The 27,100-nt window shown below is 39.9% G+C and overlaps 1 protein-coding gene and 1 long non-coding RNA gene across 5 annotated transcripts in view; both read left to right on the forward strand.

The window, feature by feature from the left end:
* The window catches only part of VMP1 (vacuole membrane protein 1), a 138,750-nt gene that overhangs the window by 71,554 nt on the left and 40,096 nt on the right, over positions 1-27,100 (forward strand). The window lies entirely within an intron of this gene.
* LOC116553317 lies at positions 4,702-15,906 on the forward strand. Its single transcript, XR_004269699.1, has 2 exons — positions 4,702-4,737; positions 15,817-15,906. It is a non-coding gene; the product is annotated as an uncharacterized LOC116553317 (long non-coding RNA).

The raw sequence follows: 27,100 nt of genomic DNA on the forward strand, positions 1-27,100 counted from the left end.
CCAGTGGCACATGCTTGTAGTCCCAGCTACTTGGGAGAGAGGCTGAGGTGGGAGGATCACTTGAGCCTGGGAGGCAAAGATTGCAGTGAGACATGATCATGCGACTACACTCCAACCTGGACAGCAGAATGGGACTATCTCAAAACACAAAAAGTTGGCCAGGTGCAGTGGCTAATGCCTGTAATCCCAGCACTTAGGAATGCTGAGGTAGGCGGATCATCTAAGGTGAGGAGTTTGAGACCAGCCTGACCAACGTGGTGAAACCTGGTCACTACTAAAAAGACAAAAATTAGCCAGGTGTAGTGGCGCATGCCTGTAATCCCAGCCACTCCGGAGGCTGAGACAGGAGAATTACTTGAACCCAGTAGGCAGATGTTGCAGTGAGCCGAGATTATGCCAGCCATTGCACTCCAGCCTGGGCAACAAGAGCAAAACTCCCTCTAAAAAAAAAAAAAAAAAAAAAATGTTTTTATCCTTCAGCCTCAACCTCTCAAGTAGCTCAGACTACAGGTATGTACCACTAAGGTCAGCAAATTTTTATTTTTTGTAGCAACAGCGTCTTGCTATGTTGCCCAGGCTGGCCTCAGACTCCTGGGCTCAAGCAGTGCTTCCACTTTGGCCTCCCAAAGTGCTGGGATTACAGGAGTGAGCCACCACAACTGGCCTAAACTTTCTTTTTTTTTTTTTTTTTTTCTCGAGACGGGGTTTCGCTCTTGTTACCCAGGCTGGAGTGCAATGGCGCGATCTCGGCTCACCGCAACCTCCGCCTCCCGGGTTTAGGCAATTCTCCTGCCTCAGCCTCCTGAGTAGCTGGGATTACAGGCACGTGCCACCAGGCCCAGCTAATTTTTTGTATTTTTAGTAGAGACGGGGTTTCACCATGTTGACCAGGATGGTCTCGATCTCTTGACCTCGTGATCCACCCGCCTCGGCCTCCCAAAGTGCTGGGATTACAGGCTTGAGCCACCGCGCCCGGCCCCAACTTTCTTTTTGAATAATAGTTAACAATTCAAACTGTTCAGCTGTTCAGACTTGCCTTTGCCTCAGTCAGATTTGGTGACTTTTTACTCTGGAGTATTCTAGACAGTGGGCAAGTTAGTCTCAAGATGGGCAAGTTAAACTTTCAGGAAAGAAAAATACTAAATGCTAGGCCTAGGCAAGTGATAACATAATTGGCTGAGACTTTTTTTTATTTTTAACCTAATCACAATCTGTATATCAGCCTCTATCTCAGTTTTCTCTACAGAGTGTTTTGTTCTCAGGAAAATTCCTAAGAACGGTTAAAGATTAAGTCTCCATCTTCAAGTCAGATAGGCTTTTAAAAAATGCATTATTACCCAGAATTTGGGAGGCTGAGGCAGGAGGATTGCTTGAGGCCAGAAATTCAAGAACATCCTGGGTAACATGGCAAGATCTCGCCTCTATAAAAAACAAAAAATTAGCTGCATTGGGTGGTGCATTTCTATAGTCTCTGCTACTTGGGAGGTTAACACAGGAGCATTGCTTGAGCCCAGAAGGTCGAGGCTGCAGTGAGCTGTATTTGCACTACTGCATTCTACCCTAGATAACAGAGCGAGACCCCACCTTAAAACGAAAAAAAGGGCATTATGAAATAGAATTCAACCAAGTATGGTTATAGTTTTTAATTAAATATAAAACTTTCAAATATGAATTTAGAATAGCCAAATATAAAACAAATGAAAGAGCCATGAGCATCTGCTCTGCATGGAAAGAGGCAAGTTGCCCTGGTATCTGCTTTGCCTTATCCACCAACCAAATATTACGCCTCTCATGACATCATAATGTTTACATTAATATTAGTAATTATTACAAATATAAACTTTAAAAATTATTTTTAGCATTTTAAAAATCCAGTTTCTAATAGGACCCTTGTGTTAACTCTGAAGGAGTTTCGAAAGGTACCATTCTTCTAGCTTTATAGAAAACGGTACATCTAGTTGTTACTTCCCAAATTTCACATACTTATAGGTAGAACCAAAACTCAGAATGACAGCATTACTGGTATATTCTGATTACTGAAACCAGTCTGTCCACGGTAGTAGATGGGTGAGACTTGTGACAACTGATAGTTCTTTGAGTGGTGGCACTAACTAATGTATGTCATTTAACACTCCTAAAATTCTTTTTTTTTTTTTTTTTTTTTTTTTTTGAGAAGGAGTTTCGCTCTTGTTACCCAGGCTGGAATGCAATGGCACCATCTCGGCTCACCGCAGCCTCTGCCTCCTGGGTTCAACCAATTCTCCTGCCTCAACCTCCCGAGTAGCTGGGACTACAGGCGTGCGCCACCATGCCCAGCTAATTTTTGTATTTTTAGTAGAGATGGGGTTTCACCATGTTGACCAGGATGGTCTCGATCTCTTGACCTCGTGATCCACCCGCCTCGGCCTCCCAAAGTGCTGGGATTATAGGCGTGAGCCACCGCGCCCGGCCCAAAATTCTTTTTTTATCTATGTGAAATCAGCAGGTTGAAATGGAATAAGTATAAGGTGGCTTACAGATATAAATTTTTATGCTATGACTTGGATTCCAAACGGATATGAGAGTTGTTCTCTCTTAAGTCAACTAACATACTATGATTATTTCTCCTTTGTTTTTTAAAGCTTATTTTCTTGGAATTAACATTTTCAAATTAGCATTCTCTTTAAATCTCTGGCTTGCCTTCTGTCCCCTCCAACAGCTCTGTAAAAACACCTCTTTCTACTTGGTAACACATGTAAAATATATCAATTTCTTTTTTTTAATTTTTTTATTTTTTATTATTTTTTTAAAGATGGGGTTTCACCATGTTGGTCAGGCTGGTCTTGAACTCCCGACCTCAGGTGATCTGACCGCCTTGGCCTCCAAAGTGCTTGGATTACAGATGTGAGCCACCACGCCCAGCCATTATATCAATTTCTTAATCATCTCTCTGGATCCCTCCATGCTCCCACTCCATTCCGTACTTGGTATTCTTTTTTTTTTTAAAGATGGGGTGTCACCATGTTGGCCAGGCTGGGTCTCGAACTCCTGACCTCAGGTGATCCACCAATCTTGGCCTCCCAAAGTGCTGGGATTACAGGCATGAGCCACCGCGCCCGGCCCTGTACTTGCTGTTCTGTTGGCCTTCTGCACAGTTGCTTCTGACTTGGTTAAGATTTATTGTCTTCCTCTTTCTTGATTTGCTTTCATTTTGCTTGAACATATTCTGCTGTAGCTTTTTGAGAAAGGGTGAGTAAATGGAAAATTTGATACTGTACATTCTAAACTAGCATATTCTTCATTCATAATTAATTAAATACAGGATTGTAGGTTTAAAATTACTTTTTGTACTTAGAATTTGGAAGGCATTGTTCAATTGTCTTCAAGTTTCTGTTATTGGTGTCCAGGGGGCTGATGCCCTTTCGAGGCCTCTTTATAAACAGTCTACTTTTGTTTTATTTTGTTTTGTTTCTCTCTAGAAGCTTTTAGGTTCCTTTTCTGAGGTATAGGTCTTCTTAAAATGTATTCGGGCTGGGCACAGTGGCTCACGCCTGTAATCCCAGCACTTTGGGAGGCCGAGCTGGGTGGATCACCTGAGGTCAGGAGTTTGGGACCATCCTGGCCAACATGGTAAAACCCTGTCTCTACTAAAAATACAAAAAAATTAGCTGGGCATGGTGGCATGCGCCTTTAGTCCCGGATACTCAGGAGTCTGAGGCAGGAGAATCGCTTGAACCCAGGAGGTAGAGATTGCGGTGAGCCAAGATTGTGCCACTGCACTCCAGCCTGAGCAACAGAGCAAGACTCCATCGAAAAAAAGAAATACAAATAAAATAAAATGTATTCTAATAGGTGCTCAGAAAACTTGTGCCTTAGTTTTGGGAAACGTTCTTGTATTTTCTATGTGAGAGTTTTCACTCTTTTTTTTTTTTTTTTTTTTTTTGGGAGACAGAGTTTCGCTCTTGTTACCCAGGCTGGAGTGCAATGGCGCGATCTCGGCTCACCGCAACCTCCGCCTCCTGGGTTCAGGCAATTCTCCTGCCTCAGCCTCCCGAGTAGCTGGGATTACAGGCACGCACCACCATGCCCAGCTAATTTTTTGTAGTTTTAGTAGAGACGGGGTTTCACCATGTTGACCAGGATGGTCTCGATCTCTTGACCTCGTGATCCACCCGCCTCGGCCTCCCAAAGTGCTGGGGTTACAGGCGTGAGCCACCGCGCCCGGCCGAGTTTTCACTCTTTAGTCTCTATTCTTACTTCCTGCAATTCTAGTTGCTTCAATGTTAGGCCTCCTATGCCCATCCTTTTAATTTTTTTAATCGTTTTGCTTCTAATATTTATCTTATTTTACTATCTATGAGATTTCCCAAGTTTATCTTCTAACTTTTATATCAAAATGTTTTTCTGCTATTACCTATTTATTTTCGAAAAGCAATTTGTATGTATTTTTCAGGCTTTTCTCTTTGTTCAATTTGGAGTTCAGGGCTTTTCTCAAAGCCTGATAATCCTTATTTGTCTGTTTATATAAGAATAAGGCACTTAGCCAGGCGCGGTGGCTCAAGCCTGTAATCCCAGCACTTTGGGAGGCCAAGGCAGGTGGATCACGAGGTCAAGAGATCGAAACCATCCTGGTGAACATGGTGAAACCCCATCTCTACTAAAAATACAAAACATTAGCTGGGCGTGGTGGCGCGTGCCTGTAATCTCAGCTACTCAGGAGGTTGAGGCAGGAGAATTGCCTGAACCCAGGAGGCGGAGGTTGTGGTAAGCCGAGATTGCACCAGTGCACTCCAGCCTGGGTAACAAGAGTGAAACTCCGTCTCAAAAAAAAAAAAAAAAGAATAAGGCACTTAATGGCTGGGTGAAGTGGCTCATGCCTGTAATCCCAGCACTTTGGAAGGCTGAGGCAGGCAGATCACCTGAGGTCAGGAGTTCGAGACCAGCCTAGCCAACATGTTGAAACCCTATCTCTACTAAAAATACAAAAATTAGCCGGGCATGGTGGCGGGCACCTGTAATCCCAGCTACTCGGGAGGCTGAGGCAAGAGAATTGCTTGAGCCTGGGAGGCGTAGGTTTCAGTGAGTCAAAATCGTGTCACTGCACTCTAGCCTGAGCAACAGGGTGAGACTCTTGCTCAACAAAAAGAATAAAGCCCTTAAAAGCTAAATGGAAGCCATGTGTGTAGAGGCCAGGTGTAGTGATGGTGAGGCTTCCCTATTGTACAATGAAGTGGCATCCAGGCTTAATATTTACTGAGAACCTCCATATATCAGTGTCTATTGATCTTTTCTTGGGATAGGTCAGTTTCTCTATGATGAATTCTTCAATTTCTTGCCTAGGCAGTACAGACAGTCCCTGACTTACAATGGTTCGACTTATGATTTTTCACATTTACAATGGTATGAAAGTGATACACATTCAGTACAAGCCATAGGTTGAATTTTGGATTTTGATCTTTTCCCAAGCTAGCGATATGTGGTACCATACGCTCATACAATGCCACGTAACAGCAGTGAGCCACACTCTCAGTCAGCCAGGTGATCATGAGGTTACACATTTATACTCTGCAGTATACTGTAATTTTGCCCAACTATAGGCTAATGTAAGTCTTCTGAGCATGTCTAAGGTAGGCTAGGCTAAGCTATGATATTTGGTAGGTTAGATGTATTCAATGCTTTTTTTGATTTAGGATATATTCAACTACGACGGGATTATGAGATGTCACCCATTGTAAGTCAAGGAACATCTGTATCAGCCTTGCTGCTGACATGCTAACGCTAGGCTGGGAAAGAGTGGTTAGAGATTTCAATTTAGTATGTGGACTGTAGCTTAACTCACTTGCTGTTCCATCTGTGAATAAGCACAATTATGTCCTGAGCCCAGAACATTCACTTTTGTCTAGAGACTATGTCTCCTACTGATATGAGTGAGTGAGTTGCCTTCCTGTGCTAAGTAGGGACGGGACCTGGGAGTCTAATTCTTACGCAACTTCCTTGTTTTCAGCCCTGTGCCAGCCTTTTCTGGCAGTTCTGCTGAAGAGCTCTTTTGGAGTTCTGTGGGACAAATCGTTTTACTTCTCTTCCGTATCCCTCCCCTGTGTGTTCTCAGACATAATCTTTTCTTCTATTTGTCCTGTCTTCATTTATGAATGCTAACTTCATGAAAGATTGAGTTCTCATTTCTGTTTTCTATGTTTCGGGGTTATTTTTAGGACAAGGAGTATTCCAGTTCTCTATTACTAGTAACAAATCACCCCAATATTTAGTGGTCTAAACTAAGAAAAGTCATTCATATTGCTCACGGAGTGCAATGAGTGCTTTGTCTCTGTGTGATATCTCTCAAGGATCCCATCCATAGCACTCCCTACGTGGGCTAGAATATCAGACTAGAATACTTATTTCATTCTTTGCAGGGTTTTGATTTTACATTTTTTTTTCTTTTTTTGAGATGGAATTGCCCTCTTGTTGCCCAGGCTTGAGTGCAGTGCTGCAATGTCGGCTTACCACAACTTCTGCCTCCTGGGTTCAAGTGATTCTTCTGCCTCAGCCTCCCGAGTAGCTGGGATTACAGGCATGTGCCACCAAGGGTGACCCACCCACCTCAGGTGATCCACCCATCGCCTCCCAAAGTGCTGGGATTGTAGGTGTGAGCCACCATGCGCAGCCTGATTTTAGAATTTTAAATAATGAATTCTCTAAGTTTATTCCCATCTAAAAGCTCAATTCTAGAATTTGATGAAGAATTCTTTATCTTAGCCACATAATTTGACCTCTTGAAGTCTTTGACCATTTCTCAATCTTTATCTGTCTACTATTGGGTTAATAATCTTCTTTGATCTCTTATGTCCCTGATTAGTTACTTTTTGAGGGACTCTTCTCTAATTCCACTTTTTCTTTGAGTTGTGGAAGCTAGACTACACATAGTACTTATGTTGGTTATGAGGTTTGGCTATTTTCGTCTTGTAAAGCCAATAATTATAATCACTATTTTAGGATAAGCTATACATTTCTTAGTCCCTAATTTCATATTTGCTTATTTTTATTGAAAAATCAAGTAAGCAAAATGTGCACATACTGTTTCCATGTTCCTTGTCAGAAATCATATATTCTTGCCGGGTGCAGTGACCCATGCCTGTAATTCCACCATATTGGAAGACAAAGGCAGGCAGATAACTTGAGGTGAGGAGTTCAAGACCAGCCTGGCCAACATGGTGATACCCTGTCTGTACCAAAAATACAAAAAATTATCCAGGCATGGTAGTAGTAGTGTGCTTACCATAGCATAATGTAGCAATATTTTCATCCCGGTTAATGCAATAAAAAGTGAAGAACTAGTTTTTTTCTCCTATATTTGCTCTGATTTGATTTTTCTTTTTTTCTTTTCTTTTTTTGAGACAGGTCTAGCACTGTCACTCAGGCTGGAGTGCAGTGGCACAATCTCAGCTCACTGCAACCTCCACCTCCTGGATTCAAGTGATTTTCTTGCCTCAGCCTCCCCAGTAGCTGGGCTTACAGGCACCCACCACCACCCTCAGCTAATTTTTTGTATTTTTTTAGTAGAGACGGGGTTTCACTATGTTGGCCTGGCTGGTCTCAAACTCCTGACCTCATGATCCGCCCACCTCAGCCTCCTGAAATGCTGGGATTACAGGCGTGAGCAACCACACCTGGCTAATTCTTTGCATTTTTAGTAGAGATGGGGTTTCACCATGTTGGCCAGGCTGGTCTCGAACTGCGGACCTCAGGTGATTCACCCAACTCAACCTCCAAAGTGCTGGGGTTACAGACGTGAGCCACTGTGCCCAGCCTCATTTTTCTTTTCTTTATTTTTTGTGATTTTTTTTTCACCAGTTTCCATCAATTTTGTGCCTTATTTTAGATTTCAGTAGACATGGATATAATTTTCCTTACATACTTTTTCCCAGTTTCAGACAAGTTGTAGCAGATTTTTAATTTTTATTTATTTGTTTATAGTTGTTTTGCAGTTGAAGGGGTGAAGGAGAACCGGTGGAAAGAGACTGTTGCTAGTTTTCCACGTTATAAATTATCTGAGATAGTACTGTTTTTTTTTTTTTTTTTTGAGACGGAGTTTCACTCATGTTACCCAGGCTGGAGTGCAATGGCGCGATCTCGGCTTACCGCAACCTCCGCCTCCTGGGTTCAGGCAATTCTCCTGCCTCAGCCTCCTGAGTAGCTGGGATTACAGGCACGCGCCACCATGCCCAGCTAATTTTTTGTATTTTTAGTAGAGACGAGGTTTCACCATGTTGATCAGGATGGTCTCGATCTCTTGACCTTGTGATCCACCCGCCTCGGCCTCCCAAAGTGCTGGGATTACAGGCTTGAGCCACCGCGCCCAGCCTGATGTTTTAATTCTTGTTCAAAGGAGAGTTTCTTGCTATGACTTGGCAAAGAGAAGACTTTTAATGCTTTCAATAATGAATTTGTCTTAGGCCCTTTGCTTCTATTATTTTTTACAGGTCTGCATGTTTTTTACTTATACAAATGCTTTCAGCAATAAGATTCTTACATTCCAGAAGTGCTATAAAGTAAAAAGTGAAAACTCACATAGCTTGTCCCCAGTGTAGGGTAATAATCACTGTATTCCAGACTTTCTTTGCATACATAACTTTTTATAAAAACTAGAATCATACGATAAATTTTAGTCATAAATTTCTTTTTCATAATATCATAGACATGTGATACTGATGTTATAAACTTTTTTAATTACAAAGTGATACATCTTATTGTAGAAAATTGGTGAGTGCCCTTCAGACTTTTCTCTATAAGTATTAATATATCTAAGAGTGAAGTCATATTTTGTTTGTTGTTTTGTGATTGATTTGAATATAAAAATGTGAACATTTTTCCACACTGTCAAATATTTTCCACATCTTTGCTGTAACAAGTTTTTTTTTTTTTACTACAAAGTATGTTTATTATAATGAAATGCTGAAAATACGAATAAAGAAGAAAATAAAATATTCATCTAACTGGTGCATATATCTATTTTTTATAGTGTACTTTTCATTTTCTTACTGGTTTACATATTCAAGAAGATACTCTTTGTCATATGCTGCCAGTATTTTTCCTTATTCCCAGTAGTTTTTCCATGTCATTTGCTGGGTATGTTTTCTTATACTTCACTTTTTTGTTTTTTGAGATCCAGTCTCACACTGTCACCTATGCTGGAGTGCAGTGGTGCAATCTTGGCTCACTGCAACCCCCACCTCCCGGGTTCAAACGGTTCTCCAGCTCAGTCTTGAGTAGCTGGGATTATAGGCATTCACCACCATGCCAGCTAATTTGGTATTTTTAGTAGAGATGGGGTTTCTCCATGTTGGTCAGGCTGGTCTCAAACTCCCTACCTCAGATGATCCACCCACCCCAGCCTCCCAAAGTGCTGGGATCATAGGCGTGAGCCACCTCACCTGGCCTAATTTTTGTATTTTCAGTAGAGTTGGGGTTTTACCATGTTAGCCAGGCTGGTTTTGAACTGGCAACCTTAAGCGATCTGCCAGCTTTGGCCTCCCAAAGTGCTGGGATTACAGGCGTGAGCCACTGTGCCTGGCCTGTATTTTCTTTCAGTACTTCTATGGTTTTATTATGTTATGTTTAAGTCTGTATGAAAATATTTTTACATATGATATGATATAGGAATCTTTTTTCCTTAGGTAATTAACTAATTGTATATTGCTCCAACAATATTTTCCAAGTGATTTTAATATGTTAGTTTTGTCGTAAATTTTATTGTTCTAATTTGGATCTTTTTTCCTATTATATTTTTGTAAATAGTTAGAAATGGTATATAAAAAAGATACTAGGTTCTTATTTATTTGCTAAGCTATAACTTTACTGGCATCTTTTTAGTGGTGTCTTATTGGTTATGATTTACAAATCCTTGCAGTAATCAGCTTAGCAAAGATTTAAAGTGTATCTGACTTTGTTGCTGAGATCCCCTTATAGATAATGTGTATTTGGTAAAACCTCCAATTTGATAGAAGCAATACAATGTGGAAAAGTTGGATCAACTGTAGCTGAAACAGCAAATTAAGTAAAATCAATCAGTAACTATGAGTGGAAATTTAAATTTTAAGATTGCATGAGAATGAGTTAGAAAATATGTTTTTTTTATTCTTGAAGGTAAAGCTATTTACTAGAATAAGTTTATCAGCCAAAGAAGTATTAAAAAAAACAAAAAAACACCCTTTGGCCCTCATTGTTTTGCCACGTACGCTCTAACTAGGTTAAAGGGTGTACGTGATTTTACTAAGAAATTGTTGTTAGTAAACAATTTTATTTGCTTAAATTCCAGTCTTGACTATTGGTTGGATGTCGTACTATAAATGTTTTAAGGGGAATAAAAAGACAATTAAATCATTTATTTGTATTCTGATTTCTTATGATACCTGCTTCATTTTTGTGAGTATAGTGTTGAGATTAGGCAGTATTTTCCCACTAAGCTGACTTCCTTTTGCTCTTGGCTTTCTATCATGTTTTCACTAGATGTCTGTGAGAGGTAGACATGACTGAATGTAGCTTCCTCTGACCTTGAGCAATTTTAGCATCATTTATAAAAGTTAGGTCTAGAATAGTTGTTTATGTGCTTTGTGGACTATTTTATGCAAGGTTTAATTATTCTCTTTATGATCTTCTTTTCCTTCTTTGTTCCTGTTTTCTGTTAATGCTATCAGCATCCTAACAATCGCTTTGGGTCAAAATCTGAGTCATCTGGACTTCCTCCTTTCCTCCCATATCCAGTAATTAATTATTTAAGGCCTGTTGATTCCATCTCCATGGTATCTTATATGCCCTCTCTTCTCCCTTCCCACTACTGGTTCAGGCCTTTATCAGCCCTTACCTGAATATTGCCAGTGGCTTCCTAGTAGGTCTACTCTTCACTAGTTTTTTTCTCCGAATCTTGTCCCACGCAAAGTAACAAAAATAATTTTCTGAAAAATATCTCTACTTATGGAACGTTGCTGCTCAAATATCTGTGATGGCTGCAGTGAAATCTAAACTGTTTAACCCAGTTTTCTTCTTTACTTGGCCCCAACCTGCACCTCATTCTGACTTCCCTGTGACAGTTTTTTATCCTCTGTATTGATGATTTTCAAGTTGAACTTTAAGAAACTACTAGAATAGGCCAGGCATGGTGGCTCATGCCTATAATCCCAGCACTTTGGAAGACCAATGCAGGCAATCACCTGAGGTTGGGAGTTCAAGACCAGCCTGACCAACGTGGAGAAACGCTGTCTCTACTAAAAATAAAAAAATTAGCTGGATGAAGTGGCACATGCCTGTAATCTCAGCAACTCGGGAGGCTGAGGCAGGAGAATCACTTGAATCCAGGAGGCGGAGGTTTTGGTGAGCTGAGATCACGCCATTGCACTCCAGCCTGGGCAACAAGAGTGAAACTCCTTCTAAAAAAAAAAGAAAAGAAAAGAAACTGCTAGAATACCCATTCACCATCAAAAATTGTGTGTGTGTGTGTGTGTGTGTGTGTGTGTGTGTGTGTGAGAGAGAGAGAGAGAGAGAGAGAGAGAGAGATTTCTTTTAATTAAAGAACTTTGAAGTTTTTAAGTTTAAATATTACTGGTCTGATCATTTGGAATAATTTAACTTTTTCCTCCACCACTATGGGATATTGTTCTTTTTCATAACTTTGCTTAGCGTGTCATTTCTTCCCATCTGCATGTCTACTTTTTCAGCTTTCTTACCTTTCAATTTATGTACTTCTTTGTGAAGTATTTTTTGATTCCCTTCCTACCCCTACCTCACCCCTTTCACTCTTCTCAGATTGTCTCTGAATATTGCATCCCAGCTATGTCTTTCTCGTGTCACTTAACACATTCTACCTTCTTTTGAAACTATTTATGGACTTTTCTTATCTTGCCGGGAGTCTATAAACTCCTTAACAAGAGGCCTTAAAAATGTGTTTATTTTCAACAATGCCTGCCTACTCTTGCACATATTACTCATTCAGTAGATACTTTAAATAGGATGATGAAATAGCAATGAAGAAAAAGTGTACCATTACATGAAACATATCCATTAATATTCAGCCTTATTTTGCTGTGAAGTGTAAAATGCAGTTGAACACCAGTCATTTTACAAAGGAAGATTTAACTGTTTTGCATCTTTGAGTTTAATAGTCACCTGAAAGCAATTGTCATCTGAAGATAATATAATAGACACCAAGTTAAATGACTTGCAAATTTTAATTCACATTGAGTAAAATAACTTTTGTAAAATTCTGAACTTTAGAAACAAATGAAGATTCTTGTGATAATTTGTTTATTTTATAAGCTGTTTAATCAAAAAGAAAATTTAAAGATACATTAGGAATAAAAGAATTTTAAAAATAAAAGAACTTATTTGCATGATGTATCCTGAAAACTTAGGGCAGCCAGTATTGCTGAAATAATGGAGAATAGGAGTCTAGGAGTGGTTGTGGTATTTTTGTATTTAAAGCTTACACAATAGCATAGAAATGTTGTTGTACATATTTACTTACAAGAATATTTTTTGAATAAGTTTACTTTCCTAAATGCCATCTGTTTTAATGACCTGCTACTTGGATTCTTTCTCAGTGTTAGGTTGCTAACTATATGAGATTTGCTGCTTCTCATTGCTATCAGAATAGGAAATTTAAAATTTAGGCAGAAATATAAAAGTCTTAAAACTTTGCCTTTTCAAAGAATATCAGGGCCAGGCATGATGGCTCATGCCTGTAATCCCAGCACTTTGGGAGGCCAAGGCAGGTGGATCATTTGAGGTCAAGTGTTCGAAACCAGCCTGGCCAACATGATGAAAACTCGTATCTACTAAAAATACAAAAATTAGCTGGACATGTTGACAGGCACATGTAATCCCACCTAGTCAGGAGGCTGAGGCACGAGAACCACTTGAATCCAGGAGGCAGAGGTTGCAGTGAGCTGAGATGGCACCACTGCACTCCAGCCTGGGCAACAGAGTGAATTCCACCTCAAAAATAAAATAAAATAAAATAAAATAAAAAATAATGTCAGTTTTTTCCGCTATTTTTATATTGATTAGCTTGTCTTTCTGTAGAGTATCATTCATGAGTCTGCAGACCATTTTAGGTTGAATATTTCCCCCAAGTCTATTTTATAGTTTCTAAATTTAATCTTATTTTAAGGGAACATTTTTAGGTTCTATTTAGGACTACAGTAATTAAAGTAATTAATAATTAATAATTGCTACCTACTCTGTATATTGAAGCTAAATCCCCAAATTAATTTTTAATACTAGTATCTTTTACCTTACTAATTTGTATTAAATTTAAGGCTATAAAAAAAAACAAAAACTTATTTTTTAGCTTAATAGGATCTTTGTCCTATTCAGACATTTCAAGTTATTTACATTATTTTACTAGTGAAAATACAACACCAAAAAAAAAAAAATTTATCAGGTAGTTCTCATTCTTATGATCAATGCCTTTTTTTAATGCAGTACAAGAAAATAGACCTTTATCTAGTGAACATCCATTTCAAAGTATGGGGTCAAAGTGAAGGATTCTTTTATTGTTTGGTTTTGAATTTTTTTTTTTTTTTTTTAAGGCTAGTCAATTGAAGCAGTGGGAGTGGAGAAGAACAAAGAAATCTGTAACTGGCTGTGATCAATTAGTTGTAAACACCACTGCACTCAGACCAGCCAAAGTGAAGGATTCTTTTGATAATGATAGAATATGTGTTTGATCATTTGAGTTTAAAGACTATGGAAAGCAGCTGATAAGATATACTCACGAAAGTGCTTTGACATTCCACTAAGGCTATTCTCTTTTAAGCACATTTTCCTATGAAGTGTTTGCAGTTGCAGTTGCCTACACCATGTCAATGCCTGCCTTTTTTCCTGTTGTGAAGTTTTTCCTTTACATATACAGATTCATGAAAGAGTTTATGGTATAGATTATCTGAAACCAAACAGGACATATTTTCATACACTTTAATACCATTTGAACACCCTGGGTGTCAGTTGTTGCTGGGACCTGTTTTTGACTCTGTTGAACCTTTACTGGTTGTGGTTTGTCTGGCCATCACATGACTTCTCTGAAAATTCCCCCTCCTCTTCATTTCCAGTAAACTGTTTGAGCAGGAGTGAGTCAGAGTGAAACCAGCTTCCCTGTAACCACAGGGCTTGTTAAAGAATTTGTCAACGTGGACTCTAGAGGGTTTGCATTAAGCTTTGCAGTAACTGTTATGGTTTGTGTTGCGTCAGGAGTTCCACAGAAAAGCTTCCTGCTTGCAGGATCTCTTGCTTGTTTGCAAAGAGTTAAACTGATAAACTTTACCATAGTGAACATGAGAGACGCATGTTAAACACATTTCTTTATCATTAAAGGCGTTGTCAAAGCTACCAGGAATTACTGTAGTTTCTCCTTTCAGAATCAACCAACCACACCCAATAACGTTTAGTTTTTGAAAAGGCGGGCCTGGTAGATAGTCTTTCACAGTTGGCTAGTCATTTTATCACAAGGCACCATCAAAATTAAGCAGTTTTAAGTGGCCTTGATCAATTCTGTTACAGGATATTTCGACAATTTGCACAGTTAGTTAGGTTTGGGGACTAAAGGTCACTTACTTGCAGTTTGTTCATCAAGAAAAGGTAGCACTTAGACTAATGTAGTTGTGATGTCTAAGCACACTTAACTTGATTTATAGTGGAATTCTTCATGCCCCCTTTTATTTGCTTTCTCAGGAAGCATTTTATTTTGAACTCTTTTGCCACCTCACTGGCAGACTTTAAACTCTCTCCCTTTCAGTTTCTTCTGTTTCTTTAACTTACTCCCAATTATCAACAATGAAATACGAAATTCTCTAATTATCAAATAGGAAAGATAGTTGCAATGTGTTGCAAGCTGGTAAATGAATGGCCAGCGAGAAACTTGTCTTCTCACCTTACATTCCGGAGTTCATTTCTTTTTACATGTGCATTTCTGTATTTATCCTTGTTACCTTTAGCTAGACTTACTCATTTGAAAAATAAATTTGGCCGGGAGTGGTGGCTCAGGCCCTTAATCCTAGTACTTTGGGAGGCTGAGGCAGGCAGATCACAAGGTCTGGAGATTGAGACCATTCTGGCCAACATGGTGAAACTCCGTCTCTACCAAAATACAAAAAAATTAGCTGGGCATGGTGATGTGTGCCTGTCGTCCCAGCTACTTGGGAGGCTGAGGCAGGAGAATTGCCTGAACCCAGGAGGCGGAGATTGCAGTGAGCCAAGATTCTGCCACTGCACTCCAGCCTGGCGACAGAGTGAGACTTCGTCTCAAAAATACATAAAAAATAAAATAAAATAAATTTAGTGAAAACTTTTAAACCCAACCTCCTAAAAATTAATTTTATTCTGCTTACACTTTTGTAGCAAAATAGGAAAAACATTCTAGAAGATGTTGAAGCTAGTTATTCCTCACAGGAAAAAATATAGAATAATGAAGTTTAAAATTGTATATGTTCTAGCCATGCTGTCTACCTCTCAGTCATCAAACTAAAATTTAAAAAAAAAAAAAATTGTTTTGATGACAAAGCAATTCTCAATGAAACCAGATGATTTTCAAATGAAAATAAGAGGTTAGTACAGCCTAATTATTAGCAAGGACAGAATAAATATTTAAGGTTTTTCTTCTTTGGTTGCTTTGCACATTGGAGTAGAAAATTGTTTTGGGCCAGGCTCAGTGGCACACACCTATAATCCCAACACTTTGGGAGGCTGAGGCGGGTGGATCACAAGGTCAGGAGTTCGAGACCAGCCTGGCCAATCTGGTGAAACCCTGTCTCTATTAAAAATACAAAAATTATCAGGCATTTGCTTGAGGTTACATTGAGCCATGCTCACGCCACTGCACTCCAGCCTGGGAGACAGAGCGAGACTCCATCTCAAAAAAAAAAAAAAGACATAAATAGTGGGCATAGTGGCTCACACATGTAATCCCAGCACTTTGGGAGGCCAAAGTGGGCAGAACACCTGAGGTCAAGAGTTCCAGACCAGCCTGGTCAATATGTCAAAACTGCAATTCTACTAAAACTACAAAAAAATTAGCTGGGTGTGCTGGGGAGTGCCTGTAGTCCAGGCTACTTGGGAGGCTGAGGCTGAGGTAGGAGAATCACTTGAACCCAGAGACAGAGTTGCAGTAAGCTGAGATCACACCACTGCACTCCAGCCTGGGCAACAGAGCAAGACTGCAAAAGAAAGAAAGAAGAAGGAAGGGAGGGAGGGAGGGAGAAAGCAAGCAAGGAAACAAGCTAGCTTCGTGTTATGTCTGCTTTGTTCTTTTCACTTTCACACCTGTTTGCAGTTATGGAGGAGAAAAGCACTGGGTAAGCATTAGGTTACCTTTGTTAGACTAAAGTTTTTTGGGTTTTTTTTTTTTCAGGTTTGTGTTTAAAATACCTTTTGTAAAATGCCTTTAGAAAGGTCCCTTTTGGCCAGCCTCAGTGGCTCACACCTGTAATCCAAGCACTTTGGGAGGCTGAGGCTGGCCGATCACAAGGTCAGGAGTTCGAGATCAGCTTGGCCAATATGGTGAAACCCTGTCTCTCCAAAAATACAAAAATTCACCGGGCGTGGTGGCGTGTGCCTGTAGTCCCATTTACTTGGGAAGCTGAGGCAGAAGAATCGCTTGAACCTGGGAGATGGAGGTTGCAGTGAGCTGAGATGGTGCCAGCCTGAGCAACAAAGTGAGATTACATCTCAAAAAAAAAAAGACCCCTTTTATTGAAACTTGGACCAACAGATTACTTATACTTCTTTATTTTTGCTTATGAGCTTGTAAATCAGTAACATGCTAAATACAAACCCACCCTGTTATAACTGCTGACTGCTTTAATGGGTACTGGCCCACAGAGTTTAAAGGAAGACTTGGACAGCAGAATAGCTATTATGCTCATGTCCTATTGCAAAGATGCCTTTCTTTCTAATTATCCAAAATGTTTGGTTTGTCATGATCAGTCTGCAGTTCTTTTCTTCTTTTTTGTTTTTTTGTGGTTTTTTTTTTGTTTTTTGTTTTTTGAAATGGAGTCTCCTTCTGTCACCCAGGCTGTAGTGTAATGGTGCGATCTCAGCTTACTGCAGCCTGCACCTCCCAGGTTCAAGCAATTCTGCCTCAGCCTCCCAAATAGCTGGGACTACAGGCACAAGCCACCATGTCCAACAAATTTTTGTGTGTTTTTAGTAGAGAAGGGGTTTCACCATATTTGCCAGGCTAATCTGGATCTCTTGACCTTAGGTGACCTGCCTGCCTCAGCACTCCCAAAGTGCCGGGATTACAGGTGTGAACCACCGTGCCCCGCCCCAATCTGCAGTTCTTTCTTGTTTAGTATTTAAGGAGATTTCCTTCAATAGAGTCTCCTTCCCATTTTGGCTATCTTGGGTGTTACAACTTCAAAATAACTGTCAATCATGCTTTTAAACTAAGGCCCTATGAACAGATCTAAGGAAATGGGCATGATAATTCATTCAGTGCTCCCCTCAAAAGTAGGGATATAATTTAGACTTCTTTTTTTTTTTTTTTTTGAGACAGAGTCTCACTCTGACACCCAGGCTGGAGTGCAGTGGCTTGATCTCCGCTCACTGCAACCCCCGCCTCCCGGGCTCAAGCAATTTCCCTGTCTCAGCCTCCCAAGTAGCTGGGACTATAGGCACATGCCACCAGGCCTGGCTAATTTTTTGTATTTTTAGTAGGGATGAGGTTACACCCTGTTAGCTAGGATGGTCTCGATCTCCTGACCTCAGGTGATCGGCCCACCTCGGCCTCCAAAAGTGCTGAGATTACAGACATGAGCCACGGCGCCCTGCCATCCTCTTCAGCCTTTTTAGAGAATGTAATTGTTTACTTTTTACATCTAACAGCCCCCAAATCTCAGTTTTTTCCATGGATCTTTATCTAATTCATTTATATATTTCCTAACATGAAATCATAACTGCACATGATGAAAATCACAACTGCACATGATTTTCCAGAGGCAATTGCCACATAACTGTACTCATTTTTCATATTTCTAAAATCATGGGCCTGTTTAGCAATGTATTTTGCTGACATTTTTAATAAACAATTTAAGATTGCTCACAGTTCCCTTTTTTTTTTTTTTTTTGAGATGGAGTCTCACTGTGTCACCCAGGCTGGAGTGTTCACTCCTCCACCTCCTGGTTCAAGTGATTCTCCTGCCTCAGCCTCCTGGGATGACAGGCATGTGCCACCACGCCCAACTAATTTTGTATTTTTAGTAGAAACGGGGTTTCAGCATGTTGGCCAGGCTGGTCGCAAACTCCTGACCTCAGATGATCTGCCCACCAACTATAGATTTGGAACTTAAACTCCACATTTCCTTTTCCAGGGCCATTTATAAATTTGTTAAGATTGGTTCTGTTGGCCAGTTACAGTGGCTAATGCTTATAATCCCAGCACTTTGGGATACTGAGGTAGGAGGATTGCTTAACCAAGCCCAGTAGTTTGAGGCCAAACTGGGCATCATAGTGAGACCCCATCTCTAAAAAGAAAACTTTAAAAAATTTATCAGGCCCTGATGGCATGCATCTATAGTCCCAGTTATTTGGGAGGCTGAGGAAGGAGGATCACTTGAGCCCGAGAGGTCAAGGGTGCAGTGGGCTATGATGGCATCACTGTACTCCAGCTGGACAGCAGAGTAAGACCCTTTGTCAAAACAAAACAAAACAAAAAAGATTGGTTCTACCTCAGAAAAGAATGTCACTGTTGACCTTTCCCATAATAGAGAGGAGTTCCCATTTATCTTATCCTTTGTTTTCAGTCTCTTAAGTTTCCTTTCTCTGACAGTTTTGTGAATTCCATACAGACTTAGTTTTCATAGCTTTGGATATTTAAGTCAAGTTATTTTAATTATTTTGACTTTTTTCTTTTTTTCACCAGACTAGTATTATTGTCATGTTTTACACATAACAGATTGTCATCTCCTTTTTTTTTTTTTTTAATTTCAGTTTGATCTGAATTATCAGATGAGTGGCTGGGCATGGTGGCTCATTCCTGTAATCCCAGCAGTTTGGGAAGCTGAGGTGGGAGGATCACTTGAGCCTAGGAGTTCAAGACCAGTCTGGGCAACATACTGAGACCCCCGTCTCTATTTGTTTTTCTTTTTTCTTTTTTCTTTTTTTTTTTTTGAGATGGAGTCTCGCTCTGTTGCCCAGGCTAGAGTACAGTGGCATGATCTTGGCTCACAACCTCTGCCTCCCAGGTTCAAGTGATTCTCCCTGCCTCAGCCTCCTGAGTAGGTGGGATTACAGGCATGTGCCACCATGTCTGGCTAAGTTTCCTATTTTTAGTAGAGAATGGGTTTCTCCATGTTGGTCAGGCTAGTCTTGAGTTCCTGACCTCAAGTGATCCACCTGCCTCAGCCTCCCAAAGTACTGGGATTACAGGCATGAGCCGCTGTACCTGGCCAATAATTTTTTTATTCTTTTTTTGTTTTGTTTTGTTTTTTTCAGACAGAGCCTCTCTCTGTCTCCAGGTAGGAGTGCAGTGGCGCAATCTCAGCTCACTGCAACCTCAGCCTCCTGGGCTCAAGTAATTCTCCTACGTCAGCCTCCTCAGTAGCTGGGATTACAGGCATGTGCCACCACACTCAGCTAATTTTTGTATTTTTAGTAGAGACAGGGTTTCACTATGTTAGTTAGGCTGGTCTCAAACTCCTGGCCTTGTGATCTGCCCACCTCGGCCTTCCAAAGTGCTGGGATTACATGCGTGAGCCACCACGCCCGGCCAATTTTTTATTCTTTTTTTTTTTCTTTTTTTTTTTTTTTTTTGAGATGGAGTTTCGCTCTTGTTACCCAGGCTGGAGTGCAGTGGCGCGATCTCGGCTCACCGCAACCTCCGCCTCCCGGGTTCAGGCAATTCTCCTGCCTCAGCCTCCTGAGTACCTGGGATTACAGGCACGCACCACCATGCCCAGCTAATTTTTTGTATTTTTAGTAGAGACGGGGTTTCACCACGTTGACCAGGATGGTCTCGATCTCTTGACCTCGTGATCCGCCCGCCTCGGCCTCCCAAAGTGCTGGGATTACAGGCGTGAGCCACCGCGCCCGGCCCAATTTTTTATTCTTAATATATTTTTCTTCTTTCTCTCCATTCCATTTTACAGCCCCCTTCTTAGATATGAACATGTTTCTTTTTTGTTTTTTAAATTAAAAACAATGATCAGGCACAGTGGCTCATGCCTCTAATCCAACACTCTGGTAGGCCAACCCTCCCAAATGATCACTTGAGCTCAGAAGTTCAAGACCAGCCTGGGCAACATGGTGAAACCCTCTCTTTACATTATAAATTATAATTTTTAAAATTTAAAAATTATAAAAATAAGGCCAGGCATGGTGGCTGATGCCTGTAATCCCAGCACTTTGGGAGGCCACAGTGGGCGGATCATGAGGTCGGGAGATCGAGACCATCCTGGTTAACATGGTGAAGTGAAACCCCGTCTCTGTTAAAAATACAAAAAATTAGCCAGGTGTGGTGGCATGCACCTGTAGTCCCTTAAACCTGAGAATCGCTTGACCTGGGAGGCAGAGGTTGCAGTGAGCCAAGATAGCGCCACTGCACTCCAGCCTGGGTGACAGAGACTCCATCTCGAAAAATGTGTGTGTGTGTGTGTGTGTGTAAAATAATAAATGTAAACAAAACAAAAATTTCTTATTTTCATTCTAAGATTGCACTAGTAATTGTGCTCATCATAAGGTCTGATGGAGGAGATAAAATAAGAAAATAAGTCAGGCAAGATATTTTACTTCATTGGGTATCAGGTGTTTTTTGTCTTGACATTTACTAGCAGCATAACTTCAATCTAAACAATTTTGTCCATAATGAGTTTGTTTATGGTGATAGATATTATTATTTTACAGAAAAGATGAACTGTGATTCAGAGATGCTAAAAGATCTAATGTTACCAATGCTGTGTCATTTTGGTATCATGGAAAACCATAGAATTGCTGGTGGTTTTCAGCTATTATTTCTCTTTATAGCACTTTTTATCTTTCATGTTTTTGCTCTTCCCTTGCTTTGTAGGTTTCATTCATCCTTCTTTCATCTTCCCTTTTTACTTCACCCTCTGCTTCCATACAGATACCCTAGATGTATCCCCCAAGGGAAAAAACTAGCTGGAACTCTTACCATAGATTGTCAGCATGACCTACTCCCTCACCTCCTTGAGAATTTTGATGTTTTGGATCACCTTTTCTCTTAGGCCTTCCCTGACTGTCTTATTTAGTTTTTGTTTTGTTTTTTTGAGATGGAGTCTCACTCTGTCACCCAGGCTGGAGTGCAGTGACATGATCTCGGCTCACTGCAACCTCTGACTCTCCGGTTCAAGCAATTCTCCTGCCTCAGCCTCCTGAGTATCTGGGACTACAGGCACATGCCACCATACCCAACTAATTTTTTATTTTTAGTAGAGACAGGATTTCACCATGTTGGCCAGGCTGGTCTCGAACTCCTGACCTCAGGTGATCCTCCCGCCTGGGCCTTCCAAAGTACTGGGATTACAGGCGTGAGCCACCTCGCCCAGCCCCTTTTTAGTTTTTGCTTCCTCCTGCTAGAATATAAACTCCATGAGTTTCCAGATTGTTATCAGTGTGATTTAGTGTCGTATTCTCAGCTCCTACAATAATATTTGGCGTGTAGCAAACACTGGCATGTAGTTAAACATACACTGAACAAATGTATGAAAGAATCACTATGTTCTCATCTTTGGATTCTTTATTATCTTGCACATACTAGTCATCAGGTTTATTCAGTTAAATTTAATTGCTATTAAATAAGAATTCTAATTCCTGAAAAAGGTTTTAATTTTGTCTTCCCAACTTGTGTGTGAGCAAAGTACATTTTTTTCTAAGCAGCTATCTCTGTTTTCTTTTCTGTCTTATTTTTAAGGAAATTGGAAGTAACTTTGAAATGTTATAAGTTGTTTTTCTAAAACTTAGCCTTTAAAATATTTAAAGCTATTCATTCTTTGTTTTCTTGCTTAAACTTATTCAGTCCTCATGCTAATTCCCACAAATACACTCTTTAGAACCATCTGTACAAAGGGAAAATTGTTTAGATTTTTTTTCAATTGAGAGTTGTTAATCAGTTGGCAGAATGGAAGCAATATTAAGAATAATTTGACTTACAGTCACTTTTGGAAACTGGCACTGTCTACTACAGTTAAACATACACATACTGTATGATCCAGCAATTTCATTTGTAAGTCTTTACTTACCAGAAAGATATACCAAAAGACGTGTACAAGAATGTTCATAGCATTATTTATAGTAACTCAAAATTTTCTTCCTGTAGGAGATAGCTTAAAAAAGAAAAAATACTCAAAACTGGAAGCAACTCTAATGTCCACCAACAATAGAATAAGTTAATTGTGATATAGCTATACAGTGGAATAATATGCAGCATCAGCAAGAAATTGATTACTGCTACATGCAACAGCATGGATAAATGACCTGGACATCATATAAGGTTAAGCTAAAGAAGCCAGACACAAAAGAGGACATAGTGTATTATCTCATTTATATAAAGTTCAGGTCAGGTACGGTGGCTCACGCCTGTAACCACAGCATTTTGAGAGGTCAAGGAAGGCAGATCACCTGAGGTCAGGAGTTCAAGACCAGCCTGACCAACATGGTGAAACCCTGTCTCTACTAAAAAAAATACAAAAATTAGCTGGACATGGTGGCACAGGTCTGTAGTCCCAGCTAGTTGGGAGGCTGAGGCAGGAGAATCACTTGACCCTGGGGAGAGGAGGTTGCAGTGAGCCAAGATCATGCCATTGAACTCCAGCCTGGGCAACAAGAGCAAACTTCTGTCTCAAAAAAATAAAATAAAATATGATAAAATAAATTTTAAAAATAAAGTTCAAAAATAGGAAAAGCTAAGTCTGTGGTAATAGAAGCCAATGTTAGTGGTTATTTTGGGGGGAGTAATTACTAGGAGTGCCACCAGGAGCGTTTTTGGAGTTCTGGTAATGTTCTATATCTGTATCTCAGTGGTGGTTACATGGGTGTGTTGTAAATTTCCATTAAGATGTATATTTAGATTTGTATGCCTTACTGTGTATGTTATACCTTAGTTTAAAAAAATTCTTGTACTATTCTCTCCTGCACCCTGCCCACATAAATTCAGTAACAGAAATGCATCTATACGTCAAGAAATCCATTTAATCCTGATCTTGACCCTGAAATAGTTGATAGCTTCCTATTTTGGCACAACACTCTGAAATATGTGGTGTTCACAGTGTATTACATATTTCCTGTGTGTATAAGTGAAAAAAAATTGTATTGATCAGTTCTCACGTAATTTTTGAAAGGTGTAATTTGGAGAAAGTATCATGAGACCTACTACAGGCACAGTTGCCTCTAGATCAATGACTTTTTTACTTTTTTTTAAACTGTAGCCAGCAATACAAAATACACTGTACTTAGCAACCCAGAACCGATTTGTGTGTAACTAGAATAAATGTTTCATGAAACAGTATTTACTTCCATTGCTTTTGAGATCTCACCATTTTATTCTGTTCATTAAAAAGCAAGATGTAATTTGTTACCAACTAAATTTTTATACCACATTTTAATTTAATGAAACTGCCCTAGATAATATATATAAGCATAAAAGTATAAACGGGAACCCAAACTGAATTTTGTTTTCAGATTTCTAGTTACATCTAGTTTTTCAGTACGTAATAAATTTAGCTAGTTGCCAAAACAAATGTTTCTTACTGTTTCAAAGAACAGTCAAATCCTTCTTTGCTTCTGGTAGTTTTTAGGTATGCCTGCATTGATTTTGATAGATATGGGATCTTATGTTTATATTGCATGTTTTATATATAGTGTCTTAAAACTTATAAATTTCTGTTATTTTCAGAATAAGATGTCTTTGCTTTTATGAAATGTGTTCATGTGAAATATTCTACTTGCAGTATTATATAGAGTTTTACCCTAATTTCTGACATATATAGAAATACCAGTGATCATCTCTGATTTTACAGTTGGCTTTATCTAACTGTGTAAACCATCAGCTGGATGTTAAAATGTTTCATTTTCAGGAGTAGTTACACAACTCAGTTCTGATCTCTTTTTGTTCTTAAATGAGTGTGCATTTTGTTATCCAACATCTTATGGGTAGTAATTTAAAATTTATTCACTACTTTCTTACTTTTACAATCACTTTGTTTCAACAATATCCCTATTTTTTTGGTAATTCTAGAATTTATTTCCTAATCACAGTCTTTATCCCGTGATTTTATTATGTTATAACTCGATAACAAGTAACGTGTGACTTAAAAATATACTTCACTTACTTAAAGAGGACCTACTGAAATATACAGTATTAAAATATAAGCAATTACTTTAATGATATTGTTGAGGAAGTCAATAGCAAGATAGAATATTTTGTTCACTTTGAATTCAATTAATGCTGTTTTTTTTTTTGTTTTGAGACAGAGTCTCAGTCTGTCTCCAGCCTGGAGTGCAGTGGCACAGTCTTGGCTCACTGCAACCTCTGCCTCCTGGGTTCAAGCGATTCCCCTGCTTCAACCTCCAGAGTAGCTGGGACTACAGGTGGGCATCACCATGCCTGGCTTTTTTTTTTCTTTTTTGGTCTCAAGCTCCTGACCTTGTGATCCACCTACCTCAGCCTCCCAAAGTGCTGGGATTACAGGTGTGAGTGACTGCGCCCAGCCAATGCTCTGTATTTTTAAATGAAAATAACTCATAGAGCCCTGATACATGGGTAAAAAATAGTGATTAGGACACTTTTTAGTTTGTGTTCAAGAAAAATCTAAAGTTATAACTGCATTACAGAAAATTATAAATTACATTGCCGTTTCTATTAAGATAATATTTAATTGTATGATGTATTTCATTTTACAAAATATTTAATGACATGATTATTAGGGTCTTACTAACAAGTTATTGTTTCAGAATTATTGTCCACTATGCTGAAAAAGCTTAAATTATTAAGTCATCATGACAAATAATTTCATTTCTGCCTAATAGAGTTTTTGTTGCTTGGCATGCATATTTGACTAGCACACAGAAACCAACAAGTAATTGTTAAGTGACACAAGAGCTTCACAAATATACTATATTTTAACATAAATTTCCATTACACATTTGGAATCGATATTGAAACAGTTGCTCTGTGGCTTTTAATATTGGCTGTGAAATCGCTTCAGCTCCAAATCCAAAAGAAAGCATTATTAGCTCAGTAGTTTTAATATATACAGTCGTGTACCACGTAACGGCCTTTTAGTCAATGATGAACTGCAGGTCTGACAGTTTATTTATTTTTTTTTTTTTGAGACGGAGTTTCGCTCTTGTTACCCAGGCTGGAGTGCAATGGCGCGATCTCAGCTCACCGCAACCTCCGCCTCCTGGGTTCAGGCAATTCTCCTGCCTCAGCCTCCTGAGTAGCTGGGATTACAGGCACGCGCCACCACGCCCAGCTAATTTTTTGTAGCTTTAGTAGAGACGGGGTTTCACCATGTTGACCAGGATGGTCTCGATCTCTTGACCTTGTGATCCACCCGCCTCGGCCCCCCAAAGTGCTGGGATTACAGGCTTGAGCCACCGCGCCCGACTAGGTCTGACAGTTTATAATGGGGCTGAAAATTTCCCATCATCTAGTGACATGATAATGTAGCACAACACAATACTCAGATGTTTGTGGTGATGGTAGTGTAAACAAACCTAGTATGCTGCCACTCATGTAGAAATATAGCACATACAGGCCCGGCGTGGTGGTTCACGCCTATAATCCCAGCAACTTGGGAGGCCAAGGTGGACAGATCACGAGGTCAGGAGTTTGAGGCTAGCCTGGCCAGCATGGTGACTACCAAAAGTACAAAAATTAGCTGGGTGTGCCTTCTCTCTCTTTCTTTCTCCTCTTTTTTTTTTTTCTCTCTCTTTTTTTTTTTTTTTTTTTTCATAATCAAGCCTCAGCAATCTGTCTCTCTCTCTCTCTCTCTCTATATATATATATATATATATGGCACATACAGTTATATACAGTACATAATACTTGATAGTAAATGAACTTTGTCATTGGTTTATATATTTACTATACTATACTTTTATCTTGTGTGTGTGTGTGTGTGTGTGTGTGTGTGTGTGTGTGTGTGTGTGTGTGTGTGTGTGTATGTGGGGTGGGGGGTGGTTGTCATGCGCTGTTGCCCAGGCTGAAGTACAGGGGTGTGATCACTGCTCACTGCAGCCTCAACTTCCTGGGCTCTGGCAATCCTCCTGCCTCAGCCTCCAGAGTAACTGGGCCACAGACACCTAGCTAATTTTTTTTTAATTATATATAGAGACGCGGTCCCCTATGCTGCCCAGGTTGCTCTCAAAGTCCTAGGCTGAAGTGATCCTCCCACCTCGGCTTCACAAATTGTTGGGATTACAGGTATGATCTACTGTGTCTGGCCTAAAATATCTTATATGCCATATTTTATGTGTACCTTTTTGATGTTTAAAGACGTTTAGGCTGGGCACAGTGGCTCACACCTCTAATCCCAGTACTTTGGGAGGCCAAGGCAGGTGGATCAACTGAGGTCAGGAGTTCAAGACCAGCCTGGCCAATGTGGTGAAACCCTGTTTCTACTAAAAATACAAAAATTAGCTGGGTATCTAATCCCAGCAACTTGGGAGGCTGAGGCAGGAGAATCACTTGTACCCTGGAGGCAAAAGTTGCAGTAAGTCAAGATTGCACCATTGAAATCTAGCCTGAGCAACAGGAACAAAACTGCGCCTCAAAAAAACATATATATTTAGGCCAGGTGTGCTGGCTCATGCCCGTAATCCCAGCACTTTGGGAGGGCACAGTGGGCAGATCAATTGAGGTCAGGAGTTCAAGAACAGCTTGGCCCAAATCCAGAAACCCCATCTCTACTAAAAATACAAAAAGTAGCTGGACATGGTAGAACATGCCTGTAGTCCTAGCTACTCTGGAAACTGAGGTATAAGAATTACTTGAACCTGGGAGGTGGTGGTTGTAGTGAGCCAAGATCATGCCAGTTTACTCCAGCCTGGGCGAGAGTGAGACCCTGTCTCAAAATAAAATAAAATAGGCTGGGTGCGGTGGCTCATGCCTGTAATT

Source organism: Sapajus apella, unplaced genomic scaffold, assembly GCF_009761245.1.
Source record: "Sapajus apella isolate SASKATOON/1434 unplaced genomic scaffold, GSC_monkey_1.0 scaffold12, whole genome shotgun sequence".
Lineage (NCBI taxonomy): Eukaryota > Metazoa > Chordata > Mammalia > Primates > Cebidae > Sapajus > Sapajus apella.